Source organism: Ovis aries, chromosome X, assembly GCF_016772045.2.
Source record: "Ovis aries strain OAR_USU_Benz2616 breed Rambouillet chromosome X, ARS-UI_Ramb_v3.0, whole genome shotgun sequence".
NCBI lineage: Eukaryota > Metazoa > Chordata > Mammalia > Artiodactyla > Bovidae > Ovis > Ovis aries.
This window is the reverse complement of record NC_056080.1, coordinates 18,090,096-18,103,894: the sequence shown is the minus strand read 5'-3', so window position 1 is coordinate 18,103,894 and position 13,799 is coordinate 18,090,096. Positions and strand designations below refer to the sequence as shown.

At 45.2% G+C, this 13,799-nt stretch overlaps 1 protein-coding gene across 13 annotated transcripts in view; it reads left to right on the top strand.

The window, feature by feature from the left end:
- The window catches only part of SH3KBP1 (SH3 domain containing kinase binding protein 1), a 332,004-nt gene that overhangs the window by 304,265 nt on the left and 13,940 nt on the right, over positions 1–13,799 (top strand). The gene's annotated exons all lie outside the window — the stretch shown is intronic.

Here is a 13,799-nt window from a genome sequence, read left to right as displayed (position 1 = left end):
CATTTAATTTTCATACACAAACAGTGTTATATTTGAGACTAGTTACTCTCCAAAGACTTAATACCCAGTGTTTAAATGGACATTAAATAAAAGGACAACAAACATGAAATTTAATCAATGCTAAGTTAGAAATTTGTGTGATAAAGCTGAAGACTATATATAGTTTAAAGCAGTTTAATAGTGACCAGTAACACAAAGTTTTTGTCAATGTGACCCCAAGTCTCTGTAAACAAGTGATGAAAATTTTAACTTACTTGAAATTTCTGCCTTTTACCATAAGAAACCATTTCTTTGGGTTTCTTGGACAGATCTTAGGGGAAGAGTTAGGTCCCCAAGCTTTGGGCTGTTGATTTTTCTGTTCTTCCCCACCCCCTTCATATGTTTAATTTCCCCTTTTGGAGCTACCAGTCCAGTTACTGGGTCTTGTAGCGTTTCAGGTCATTGAGCAATTTCTCGGGTTTAATAGGACAACATATACTGTATCCTACCTGCCTTAGAGAACCCCGTAAGTGACATTTGGAGTGTTCCAGAAGGTCTCCTGGCTGAACTTGTGTGTGAGCAAGCCACATCTCTAAGCTTATTCGAGAGCCCCAGCTCACTCTGACAGGCAGTGTCCCTTTACCAGTGACCTTCAGACGTGACCTTTGGGATCAGGACAGTGGCCAGCATGACCCGTACAAAGAAAAGGAAGATGTGATTCCTGCTCTGTCACTGTCAGCTCCGCACATGAGGCTGTGGGGTCTGCACCTACGGAGCTCTGCTCCTATCCAGGGATACCAGTGAGGATTAAACTTCAAGTCGTATCAGGATAATTTGAGAAGCAAGTGTGATAACAAAAGCAAAAGAGATTGTACTTAGGATCGAACACTTTACACCAAGGAAGGGAAATAGATTGAACTTCTAATTGGTGGGTCTTGAACCTAGTCAGTCCCTCTGACCAGTTTTGGTTTCCACCCCATGCTTCTGGACTTAGCCTTGGCTCATGAAAGGCTCTCTGTCCGGGTACCCCCTGCATTACCTCTTCCCCTGGTTCCCGACCTCTCATCTAAGATTCTCACGACTCACAGCCAATCTTAAAGAAGACAGGCTGATGGCAGGCCTTGTCCTTCTTGGCACTTCTATGACTCTGATCCCAGATGTTCCACTGCCAGATCTTCACCATTAGGAACATCAGTCCAGACCAAAACTGAGGTGCTCACCTCCGCCAGTTGGCCCCTCACAGGGCAGCCCTGGCCTTTGGCAGTCTGTCGCATTGTTAGGTTTGCGCTTTGATGGGTGCCACAGACTACTTTGACCTCGTGACATCCAGTAAGCCTGAAAGCAGTAAACATTCACAGTGCTAGTAGCAAAAGCTTCATGAATGCTCTAGAGACACAGGTGGAGGTTAAACAAAGCCAAGTGGGGGTGACGATGATAAACAGTGCATAACCTCCCAGGAGCAAAGTATTTGGGACTGTGAATTATTCTAAAACAGAGAGCAAACAGTACCCTCCTGCCCGAGCCCCCCCCACAGCCATCAGCCTGCCCCAAGGAAGAGTGAGTGACTGGGGAGATGAGAGGGGGGAACATTTGGGCATTCAGCAAGCATCCTTCGGATGGCTCTTGGCTGGAAGCGGGTCGCAATGTCCGCTGGCTGTGTGGGCTGGTAGCCAGCCCCAGAAGTCCACCTGTGTGCCAGGGCGTTATGCCCTCCCCTCCCTCTCTGGACAGGGCCCTGGCATTCTTCGTTCAGCCCAGCTGCTTCACCACCTCTGCTTTCACTACATGCAGGGACCATTTTCAGCTTTAAGAATATAAATGCAAAGGGATACCCAGTAGGTTCAAAGTAGTCTATATCACAGCAAAGAGATATATATAGTAACCTTTGTTACATACAGTGTGCCCACTGAGGCCTCTGAGCTGCGACTGAATGTGCAGGTAAGAAGGGAGCAAGTGACAGTCAGCGCTCAGATTGCACATGGCATTTACTTGGCCTGTGATGGCCCTTCCACCCACTGGCTGTGGATTCATGGATTGGCAAAGCCCTGTCTGGCTTCCGTTTGACTTGTAAATATCCAGAAGGAGACACAACTTGCCAGAAAACCATGCTCAAGTACCCCTTTGTCATACTAAAAGCATTCTGGACAAACCACCCTTTATGAAGGAGGAAAGCTGAGTTACCAAACTCCTTTTAGCCATGGACTCTTGGGAAGGCGTGGGCTGGGAACCTCAGCCCACTCTGCCGCCCACTGCCTTTGGTTCATTCAGTGACAAAAGTGATGCGCTCTTGTGGAGTAAGCTTGGGGGGGCCATTCGAAGGGAATTGGATCTGGTGGTGACAAGATAAGGGTGAGGTGTCAGTGAACAGCGAGCCCTAGTTTCAAGTCAGAAGATCTTTATTTAGCTCCCAATGACCTATCGTGGCACCCTCCACCTCTCCAGGCCTGAGTCCTTTCTCTCGAGGTGGTTTATAATCTTTGGAATTTAACAGACTCATTTACCTCAGTTCCCCCCTCTAAAGCCTTTTAATTTGAAGGACTGCTAATTTTTATTTGTCTAATGAAGCACATTTTAAAAAGCAAATGCCATCATCTGGTAGGAGATAATCTCCAATTTAAAAATTGAACATACTTGGCTTACTGGGAGACTCACCACGTTGACCTTCTTTTTCTTGGCACTTGACGTGTGCTTTGGAGATAACTTTGTTGTTATGAATGCATACCAGTTCTTGGGAGTGACCTTGGAAAACTACTGGTCTAGCACAGGTCTGTAGAGAGGCAGTGTAGGAGGAAGGAACAGGTAGGGGCAAATGAAAGGCCCCAGACAGAGGCAGGTATTGAAGCTGGGATAAAAACTCAGCACCCAGAAATGAACAATTAGCTAATTTTTTAGAGAGATGTAATTGCCTGTTGTTTAAAAAAAAATCACTCGTGGAATGTCAGAATTGTAAGGGCATTTAAAATACTTAGTATCTCTTTCCTCTGCCTTTGCCCACGACTGGAGTGTAGGGGCCTGCCAATCCTTCTAGCAGCTCTGCCCAGCACAGTAAAACAAGTGCTTCCGCCGGGAGGAACTTCCTCCTCGAGTTTTGCTCTCAGCATCATTTTGGCACTTGATGTGCTTTGGAGTACATATTCTGGACATTGAGATACTCTTTCACATGTGCATTAGAATTTGCTATTTTGACTGCCCTCCACTCCTCTTTCTCTAACCACTGTTGAAGAAGAAATGCCCTGTTCAAAGAATATGCACCCTCTGCCTGCCTGCGGCTCATCCCACTGAAGTGAGCCATCAGCAGGGTGTCAGCCTCTTAGGAGCTTTTTTTTTTTTTTTTTTTTTTTTTTAATCCTTAAACCAGGGGCTTAGAAGAAGTGATCCAAGGGCCCAGTTCAGCCCTGTAGTCTTATTTTTCTGACTCGATCTGTTTAGTTTAGCTGAGTTTTCTGGACGTTGAGAAAACTACTCTGCTGGTAACCGCTGAATCCTCTATAAGATTAAATAGCTTGTTCTTCCATTTGTCTCTTTGCCTCACTTCCTCTAGTTCTGTTAGTTCCTTTAACCCAGAATTGATAATTTGCTCCTTTCTGAGTTCTCATCCAGGGTTTTCTTTGGCCTAAAGATTTTTGCTTATAAGAGATTTGCTGGCCATCTGGAAATTTAAATCATTAAGAATTAAGGGCATAATAGTTTAGGCAGAACTTTTTATGAAGTTTAAAAATTCATTCACCTTTAAAATACTCATTATGATTTTTTTCACCCAAATTCTTACAGAAAAATGTAAAAGGTGGGATGTTTGTCATCCAAAATAAGTTTGAGTAGCCAGAGCAAACCCTTATATGGAGGCAAGATAATCCCACAGAACCACTGAGGAAAGTGGTGGTGTGTTACATAGACCGTGGGTTTTCAGAAAAGTGCACTTGGATTTGAATTCCTAGCTCTGCAGTCTGGGTTAAGAGACTCTGAGCTCCTTTTTCCTCTTCTATATGACAGGGTTAGTTCCTAATGCCCACCTGCCTCAGAGGGTTGTTGTAGAATTTAGAGCTAATGATGTGACATGGCTGAAACAAAACAGGTTCTTTCAGAGTGGTAGTTGATATAGCTGTGGTTCAGTAAGAGAGAACCAGATAGCACCCTTCATTCTTACCATGACTCCTGTTATCAGAAATTAGGAAAGTTCTTGAACACATAAATCAGCTGAAATTTTGATAACTGTATCAGAGATCTTTTCATATGTGATTTGCTCAGTTGCCTTTTTATATCAAACAGCTTCTTCCCACCCCACAATTACAAAGGGGAAAAGGTGTTCACTTAAAAAAATGAAAGAATACAGGAAGTTAGGGAAATTCCCCTAGAATCTCAGCCTCTTCCTGAGATAATCACTGTTAACTTGTTGTACATACTTTTAGAAGTCTTTCTGTGTTTGGATGGAAGGTTTTAAAATGTTATCATGTTGCAATACAGTTCTAGTCCTGACTTGTTCTTTTGTACTAAATAATGTGTGTTTGACATCTTTCCACATAAGTCACATAGATCAACCTTATATTTTTAAAGGCTACATGATGTTCCATGTGTGATTCTACTGTAACCTGTTCATTAGGGGCAATGTTGCAAAGATCACCTTAGGACTGCTGCTGCTGCTGCTGCTGCTAAGTCGCTTCAGTCGTGTCCGACTCTGTGCGACCCCATAGACGGCAGCCCACCAGGCTCCCCCGTCCCTGGGATTCTCCAGGCAAGAACACTGGAGTGGGTTGCCATTTCCTTCTCCAGTGCATAAAATGAAAAGTGAAAGTGAAGTCACTCAGTCGTGTCCGACTCTAAGCGACCCCATGGACTGTATAGCCCACCAGGCTCCTCCATCCATGGGATTTTCCAGGCAAGAGCACCTTAGGACAGTGATCTGCAAATAGGATGACATGAACCTTGGGGGACCATAGAGATCTCCCAGGCCACAGATAGCACCTTGTCTTCTTATGTACTCTTTTCTTCAGACTCATCTCCTGAGAGTCCTGATGTCATGCTGATTTTCCTTTCTCACTCCCCTTTCTCATTTGCCCTCTCTCACCTCATGTGGCATAGCCAATCTCTTGCCCACTCCAGGGGTACAAAAATCTCTGGTGGAAACTCAGAGATAATTCTGAGATTGGTGTTATACTTGAGAAATTAAAAGACTCTATTGACTGGACCAAAAAAAAAATCCATTTACAAGCCAGTTGGTTTCTAATCCTTTTGCTTCCATCCAAATTGAAGGAGGTACCCACTGAGTTGTTCATTGATAGATAGTTAAAAATAGTTCTTGATGTTAGCCCACTGTCTGATTTTTGGTATGTAACTTGGAAGTACTTCAAAGAATTAAGTGACATTGTGATAACAAAATTCTTTCCGTTCCTGTCTACTTATTTTTGTGTTAACAGAGTTTCTTGGCGCTTATATCTATAAAGTGGAAAATAGGAATAGAATCAATATCAAGCTGAATGTAAATACACATGAGCTGATTGAGGGAGATGCCAAATAAAATTCTACTTGTTATGCTATTAAATTCCTTATCAAAATGTGTATACATATGTTTTGATCATTTTCCTAGTGATAATGATAGGTCAATCCAGAAAAAAGTCATTTTTATACCTAGAGCCTTATGATTTCAGGAAATGAAAAAGTTATTTTCAGTTTATATACATGTTCATATGGCAGGAAGAGATGAAAAATTAACAATGGATAAAATTAACAAAAGCATAGAACATACTACATTAGGATAAAATTCAGCAGTGGAAGTATGATGGATATATGAATTCAAAAAGGAAAAGGAGTGATGCAGAATTTCCAACCATTAAAGAAAAATTTATTCATGATTTTTTAAATGGATGATGGTGGTTGTTAAATTGGTATGGTATCAGATTTACATTTAATATATTCAAGAGAGCAATAGTTATATTTTAAGATATCAATGTTTATAATATAGAAATTATAATATATAATATATAATAAATTATATTATGATTTCTATATTATAATAGAAATTATATGACTAAAATTTGTGGAAAATTTAGATGTCAACTTAACCTGTGTGAGGGAGTACATAGATTTCTTTTAAATTATTTTAGGAGGTACACTGGTAAACAGTCTGAATGCCCCTGGCCTCAGGAATATGTCATTCTACATGTACTGAAACATTGCCATGGGTTAATTTCTAGAAGCAGAATATCTGAGGGTGTACACATTTTTGTGACAGATATTGCCAAACAGCATTACAGAAAGGTTGCGCCAGTTTACATTCTGGCAAATACTAACATAACTACAATTTCTAATAGATACATTATTTACTAAATCATTTTCAATAACAAATTTGGGCCTGTAGCGAGCAATTTTTAACAGAATGCAAAAGTGAAGCGTTACATCCCCCCTCCCCCACGTTGCTGGCTATGGATGCACGTGAAGCTCTTTACTTCTCTGTGCTAGACTTCAGGAAGATGTACCCTACCCCCTTCCCAGATCCCTTCTGCTGATCTCAATTAGGTCACCAGACTGTCACTGCTAATTTCATCTTCTACCTGTCTCTCGTATTAGCTAGCAGAATTTGTAATTATGTCTGTACAATCCTGTCTCTCTCCAGAGGCTCTGAGCTCCATGGGGTGGGGTGCATGGCTGTTTTGTTCATCACTGCATGCCGCCCCCCACCCCACCCCTATGCCTAGCGCAGAGCCTGGCTCACAAGTTTCACTTAGGGACTGAGCACATACGAGAAGAAATAGCACGATGTAAGGGCACGCTAGAGGTCTTCATTGTTACTAGCCCCATGTGACTATTTAAATTTAATTTAAATCATTGCACTTAGCCGTGTTCTGTGTGCTCAGTCAGCCACAAGGGGCTAGTGGTACCATATTGGATAGTGCAGATATAGCCAGTTTCCATCTTCCCAGCAAGCTTTAATGGATAGTACTGATATAAAGTGATTGTCCTTTTATTTTCAAAACTTTCCCTGTGTTTGGCACACAGTAGTTACTTAACAAATGTTTAAGTGAATGAGTAAACAAACTTTATCTCCCTCTTTTATTCTTGAGCTACAAGTTTCCATATAAAAGTTACTCCACACTGAATAGACCAACATTCTCCCTTAACTTGCCTCACACCTTGTATTTCTTGCCAGAGATTTCTTTAAAGAAGCCAGCCCCCTTTTCAGTCCTTTTAAGAGCACATTTAAATAAAATAGAACAAAGGCAGCTTCTTTTCAGAGCACACACACAAATTACATGTCCTGGCATCTTGCTCTTGATGGAGGAACAATTCTCAGAATTCACTATCAGTTGAATGAGAAGGAAGGTCCAATAGGAACACTGCTGCCTGTCCAGTGCTCTGTAATGGAAAGAATGTCACCAGCGTGAATCTAAGAGTGCACCCTGCCACTTTCTGACTGTGACCTTGATAATGTTGTCTCACCTGTGACCTCCCTGTCTCATTTATGGAATAGAGTAGCCTGCTTGGCATGGGTTTTTGGGAGGGCTGGATGAGCACACTCTCATGAAGGGTGGAGTAGTAGGGTGGCTGACCGGTAGCTCATGTTTGTTTACTCCTAGCCGCCTGTATCTTGAAAACTTCACCCTGGTTAATAAATGAAAACAAAACAGTGAATCTGCTATATCCATACACATTTTGGAGGGCTTATTTTCCCACAGAATCTAATCATTGCTTAAATGAGAATTTTTCAGTTGGTGACTCAGCTGATGCGGGAGTTCACTGACCCCTCATCACAGGCCTATCTTTGCAGTCTGCACAGATTTTTCACATGTGTCAAAGGATTTCCACGCAGGGTGAGATTTCCTCCTGACCAGACTACCTTGAGATGCTTCCTCCTTGTAGAGAATATACCTGCGGCCCTGTGGGTTTAGAGTTTTCTCATCTTAAATTTTAAAGAAAGAAAAATCTTGGTTGTGGCTTGGTTTTCTTTTTTTAAAAGATTTAGCCTTGCTCTTAAATCTCTGCTCCCAGATCCCACAGCTCCATCATTGGCGTCTGAAAACAAAATTCTACCTGCGTGATCTGAAAGGGTTTTCACATAATCTCTCATTTATTAAAGAATAACTGTGCAGAGCTGATGGCTCAGATAACTGTCTCCTTTTTTTTTCCTTGTGGGAAAACCAAAGCCCAGAAAGGTTGTTTGTTCATTTATTCAATAATCATTTACTGAACACTCACTGCAAGCCAGGTATGGTGCTAGGCCTGGGAAAAACAGAGGTAGAAGCCATGGCTTCTTCCTTGGCTGGTGAGGGAGGGAGATAGGCCAACAGAGACTGTTAGTTCAGGGTGCTGAACATTGACATTGGAGTGATGAGTCTCTAGGGAGAACTCAGGTCAGTTTAGAGCGCAGTCTGGATTCTTGGAAGAGATCTTAGTTGCCAAGCCAAGCCTTGATGGCCCCAGGGGAAGGGAGGAGAGGAGAGGGGAGGAGAGAAGAGAAAGTCACCTGAGGGACGGAGGTGCATCAGCCACATGAAGGCACCAGGATTTCGTTGGCACTCAGGAAGGACTTGAAGCAGCAAAGGGGCATACTCAGATCTTCCCTTTACACATCTCCCTCTGGCAGAAGCTTGTGGGATGATACAGGACTTAGAGTGAGAAATTCATTTCCATGGTTCCACGCAAGAAGTTCCTGCAGCTTTAATGGTCCTTGACAGGACATGCAGGGATGGTGTGGTTTCTAGAGATATTGGGAGGGAGCAATGCTGCCAAGCTTCAGATGTAGGAAACTTCTACTCCAGGACTCATTCTCGAGTCCAGAGCAGCGAACTACAGTAAATAAACAGAGCCACGTAGGAGCTCACAAACATTTCCTTTGGTGCCACTGGCCCGCCTCAGGCTGTTGACTCTCCTCCATGTTTTCAGTGGGTGTGTTTCAGGTCGCCTGTGGTCACTGGTACCATCCCTCCCATCAATGGAAAATGAGCCCACATTTTCTAATTGAACTAAATAGGTGTGACTGAAACTTATGGAAAATGGGCAACTCCTTGTGCCGTGAAAAGTCCAAAGGCATTTATTTCCAAGCCAACTTCATGTCCAGCATGAATTATCCCCGTATGTCTGCAGAAGGTTCGTCTTCCAAGTATCAGAAAAGCTCAGGGCCTCTCATCCTTATGAAACTAACTTTAAAAAAAAATACCCCACATTTGCCAGTTCCAGAGTTTTGGATTGGCTTATGGGCATTAAAACCAATTTTTATTAAGAGGAAAAATTCCTAGCCAGGCTGAGAAAGCTCATATCAGGTTTCAGCCTGATTCATTTCAAAACCACCATGAAAATTGGGACATTTTCTTCACACCACAATGGGTTAGTCATGGAAATTCTGCCTTAATTTCAGCTGCCCCAGCCACAGTCATGAGAGCACGCTCTGTGCCACTGAAAATTTATGTTCCACTGCTGAAGAGCTGCCCCCTCCACTGTCCGAAAGCAGAAGTGAACTGAAGTTCAAGGTCTGAGGTTCCCTTTTCAACAAGTGACCTCATCTTTGGTGCATCTTCTTCTTTCTGGCACTTTGGTTTTGTTTGTTATTTCCCCAGAATGCTTTTTACGAGCTCCAACTGTAGAAAGTTCCACATAACTGAGTCTGTGTGAGAAGGTTAAGAGTGCGGCTCCCCTGCAGGCCTCGGCCCTGCTTGTATTGTGGAGTGACAGAGACGAGGTGCTCCTCTGGGCCATCTGTCGCGGGGATGCTGACTGAGGCTGCTGGCTGAGTGGCCAGGCTTCAGCTTGTGCGGGACTTTTTTAGTGCAGACCTCAGCCAGGGAAACAGCATGGATGGGCCAGCTGGGCTGTCTCTGCAGCCCTGGCACCAAAGGCTGCCCACCACAGCCTCCCTGACCAAGCTGCTCCTCGCAGCCCACCAACAGCCCCCACTCTATAAGCTGCATGCCTATAATCAGAGTTCTTTCTTGAGAGTCAGTTCATCCGTGGGCTTGCTCATGTGTTCCTTCATTCACCAGACAGCCAACGTGTCTGCCCCAGGAAGGCGCTGAGTGTGAGAGCATGAAGACAGGTCTCTGCCCTCCCGGGGCTCACCGTCATGTGCTGCACACAGACCAGCCCTCTGAGTCATTTGGAAAGTGTGATTTAGGACAGACCACTGTCTCACACGGTGTCAAACTCTCAACTCCCCCGGGGTCTTCATTCTTTCAGCGGGCTCAGGAGGGTGGGTCGGAAGCACAGATGGAGTCCAACAGAAAATTCCTGGGTGCTGCCTGGCCTGCACACCAGGGGATGTTCTGGGTCTGTTGTAAGGGGGGGCCCGAGGCTACCCCCCCAACTCCCCTTGTCCCCTCTCCTGCCCCACTCTGCATGCTGGGCTCCTCGAGTGTCTCTCTCATCCCAGCTGCCACATTTCTGACTTGTCACCTCTGTGACCACTTTGGTTACCACCTGATCACCTCTGTTGCCCACCCACCAGGTCAGTAGGGGGCCCACCCTGTGAGGAGCCTGACTTCCGACGCCTCACTGGACCCTGGAACCTCTGCTACCCCCCTGGTGGCCCTTGGCCCAGTGCCCTCTGCTCTCCTCCGCTTGCTCAAGTCCTGAGTCACCCCCTACCCTGCCCCCCGCTGCTGCTACTAACATCCTAATAAACCTGGGGAGACGGGGAGTCCGCCTGGCCTAGACTGAAACCCCAGACTAACCCAGTCAGTCCCACGGCGGGAGCCAGGCAGGAGCCTTTTTATTAATTGTCCAGGTGGCTCTTCTCCGCAGTCAAGGTGGAGAACCAGAGTCAGCAGGCCTTTGATTGTTCTTTCACGGCTTCAGCCTGCTCCAGTGTTGCCTCCTGAGCTGGCTTCAGTGTCCAGGATGGAGCCTGTCTAGGAGATGTCTAGGTGGTAGCTCTCAGGTCCTGGCAGCGCCCGGCCAAGGCCCTCAGTGCTGGCTTGTTTACTGCAACCTTTGCGACCCTCTTCTTCGCCTCCTTCCCTCCTGGCTCTGCTCAGCATTTGATGTGGAGCATCCCCCCACCCCCACCGCCAGGCTTTCTGTGCCCTGCAAGTGCCTTGTGCCCTCCATATCCCACCTCCACCCTTCTGCCAGCAGACCTCCCTGCCCTGGGCCTTAATCCCTTCCTCTAGGGCCCAGCTGAGGAGCTGCCCAGAGAACCTGCTAAATTCACTGGATGTAGGGTGTATGCAAAGATGTTTGTGCAGCACTCCTCCTTAATAAAACAACAACAGAGAGAGAGGAAATGATTTGAAAACTAATTACCCATTGGTAAGGAATTGATTCAGTAAATCATGAACTGCAGTGCAATGGAAGATTCTACAACAATCAAAATAGACACATGGAATATAATGTTTAGTGAAATAAGCAGAATGCATTACTACATGTAATGTGAACTAGGCAGTCTATTTATAGAAAAAAGCCTGAAGGGAAAGCTACCAAAATACTAATAGTGTTGTCTCAGCACGGTAAGGTTATAGTTGACTTTGTTTTGTTGTTATCATTTTATGGCTTTGAAAAATTATACACTGTGCACATATTCCATTTATAATTGGAGAAAACAACAATTAAAAAAATTAATTCAGATATTAGTGTCAGATGATGGCTTTTGGCACCAATCCAAGTGTGTAATTGGTAATTTCAATTTTAGACAACATGGAGCTGGTAGAAGTGAGTCCTAGGGTGGGGACTGAAGGGGAATCTTTTAGGAAAGTAAGATTCTCTTAAAGGTAAGGCCCCTGAGAGGGTGAGGCCAGTGAACAGGCTCTAGAGGGACCCACCCCAATCTCCACAGAGCTGGCTGGTGAGTGGGGGCCCTTTTCAGAAGCCTCTCTGTGGCCCCGGGTGCTGATCAGCTCCTCATTGGCCTCAGAGCACCGCTGATGCTTTTCTGGTGCTGTCTCTGCAGAGTTAGCCTTTGGTTATAGTTGCTTTGCCCTGATAAGATGAGTTCATGTTGAGTAATTATTCATTCACCAGGTGCTGGAATAAAGTCATGTCATCTAATCCCAGGGGTAATGTAATGGTTTGTCCTGACCAGTGAGTTGTGCTTGATTTTGCATATTCCACTCAAGGAAGTAGTTTGCAGACAGCACCTGCCTGTTCATTAATAGAATAAAGCTGTCACACGGCCAGACTGCTTATGGTACCCATCAACAAAGGAGCACTCCCCAAAATAAGGAGGGGAAAAAAACACACATCGTTTTTATCTTTTCTGTCCCGAGCCAGCATATTTGCAGTTGTGGCAGTTTAAGATGCTTTCAGTTGCAAAGAAAGAATATCTGACTAAAATTAGCTGACGTAAGGGGAGGGGGAGTTTATTTCACATGGTGAGAAGTCAGGACACTGTCATTTCAGGGTTGTCGAGTGGCTCCTTGAGGTGATCAGTCACCCAAGCTCTTTCTGTTTTTCTGCTCTGCTGTCCTGAAGATCTCCAAGAGCATCTGCCTCATGGTTCATAAAAAGAGTGTACTAGTCATTTGTGCAATGGCAGGAAAAGCACAGGAAGGGACTTCCCTGGCGATCCAGTGGTTAAGACTCTATGCTTCCAGTGCAGGGGGCGTGGGTTCAACCCTTGGTCAGGGACTGAGGTCCCAAATGTTATGGGGTATGGGCAAAAGAAAAAAAGAAGTGATGGGAAGAGACTAGAAACATGCCAGGTACACTGGTGGCTGGTGGTGGAGCCAGGATTTGAGCCCAAACAGCTTAGCTCAAAATCCATGCCTGTCTTAGTCCACCAGACCTGCCATGACAGAACTTAAGCAGCAGACATCTATTTCTCACAGTTCTGGAGGCAGTGAAGGCCAAGATGATAGCACTAGCAGATGCTGTGTCTGTTGAGTCCCCTCCTCCCAGTTCACGGACTCTGTCTTCTCACTGTGTCTTCAAATGGCAGCGGGATAAGTGGGTCTTGGTGTCTTTCTCTTCTTAGAAGGACATCAAGCCTATCCACAACTCCAGGCATCCTATTCTTACACAACAGCTCCCCAAGTAGGAAAGAAGAGGAAGTTTAGAGGCAGAGAGGAAATCTCCCCCAGAGGCTGTTCGTGGACTTCCTTTCCTTTCTCAGTGACCCAAATTGGGCTCCACGGCCACCTCTAAACCAATCGCAGGCCATGAGGAGCAGGATTGCCATCACCAGATTAGTCCAAACAAGCTTCTGCTGGGCACATTGTCGTAAAACAAAACTGGGGCTCTGTTGGGAGAACAGGGATGGTTTGGGAAGGCAGTGTCAGGCATGGCTGATGAAGCATGGTCTCCTGGTCAGGAAGAGGGGGCGTGGTCCCACTCACCAGCAGCAATGAGTCTCAAGGTTGGTCCCTTTCTGCCAGCCATCCCTTTGTCCATCACACACAGATCTACACTTGGTTTGTAAATCCCCAGAACTCTGTAGAACCAGGCCACCCCTTTTGCCTGATCTGGTTGAAGGAGGTGACAAAGTAAAGGCAGTGATGATCTGACTGAATGATGTGCCGTTCATCTGAGACATCAGTCCTCGAGATGGGGGTGCCCCGAGGACAGGCTCATTTCTACCAGGCTCACTGGGTTTGCCTTGGTGTCCAGCTCTGTGTGGGGCACAGAGTCGTTGCTCAGTCATCATGGAGAGATCGAGTGAGCAGACTGGTGACTGAAGATGATATTGTCTCCGCTGAGCGATGCTTCTGGGAACAGACTGGTATGGGGCTCTGTGAGTCATCTGAGGGAACAGAAGCTTGCTGTCTGTTTCCAGGCAGTTAAGAGTCTAACAGTAGGGTGATGGTCCAGCCAGAGGACAAGGTTGCCATTGCTTGTCTTCTGGAATCAACAACCAGCGTTCACTTGCCCAGGGATGTGGTACCTTGTGATGAGTTCTTATTGTA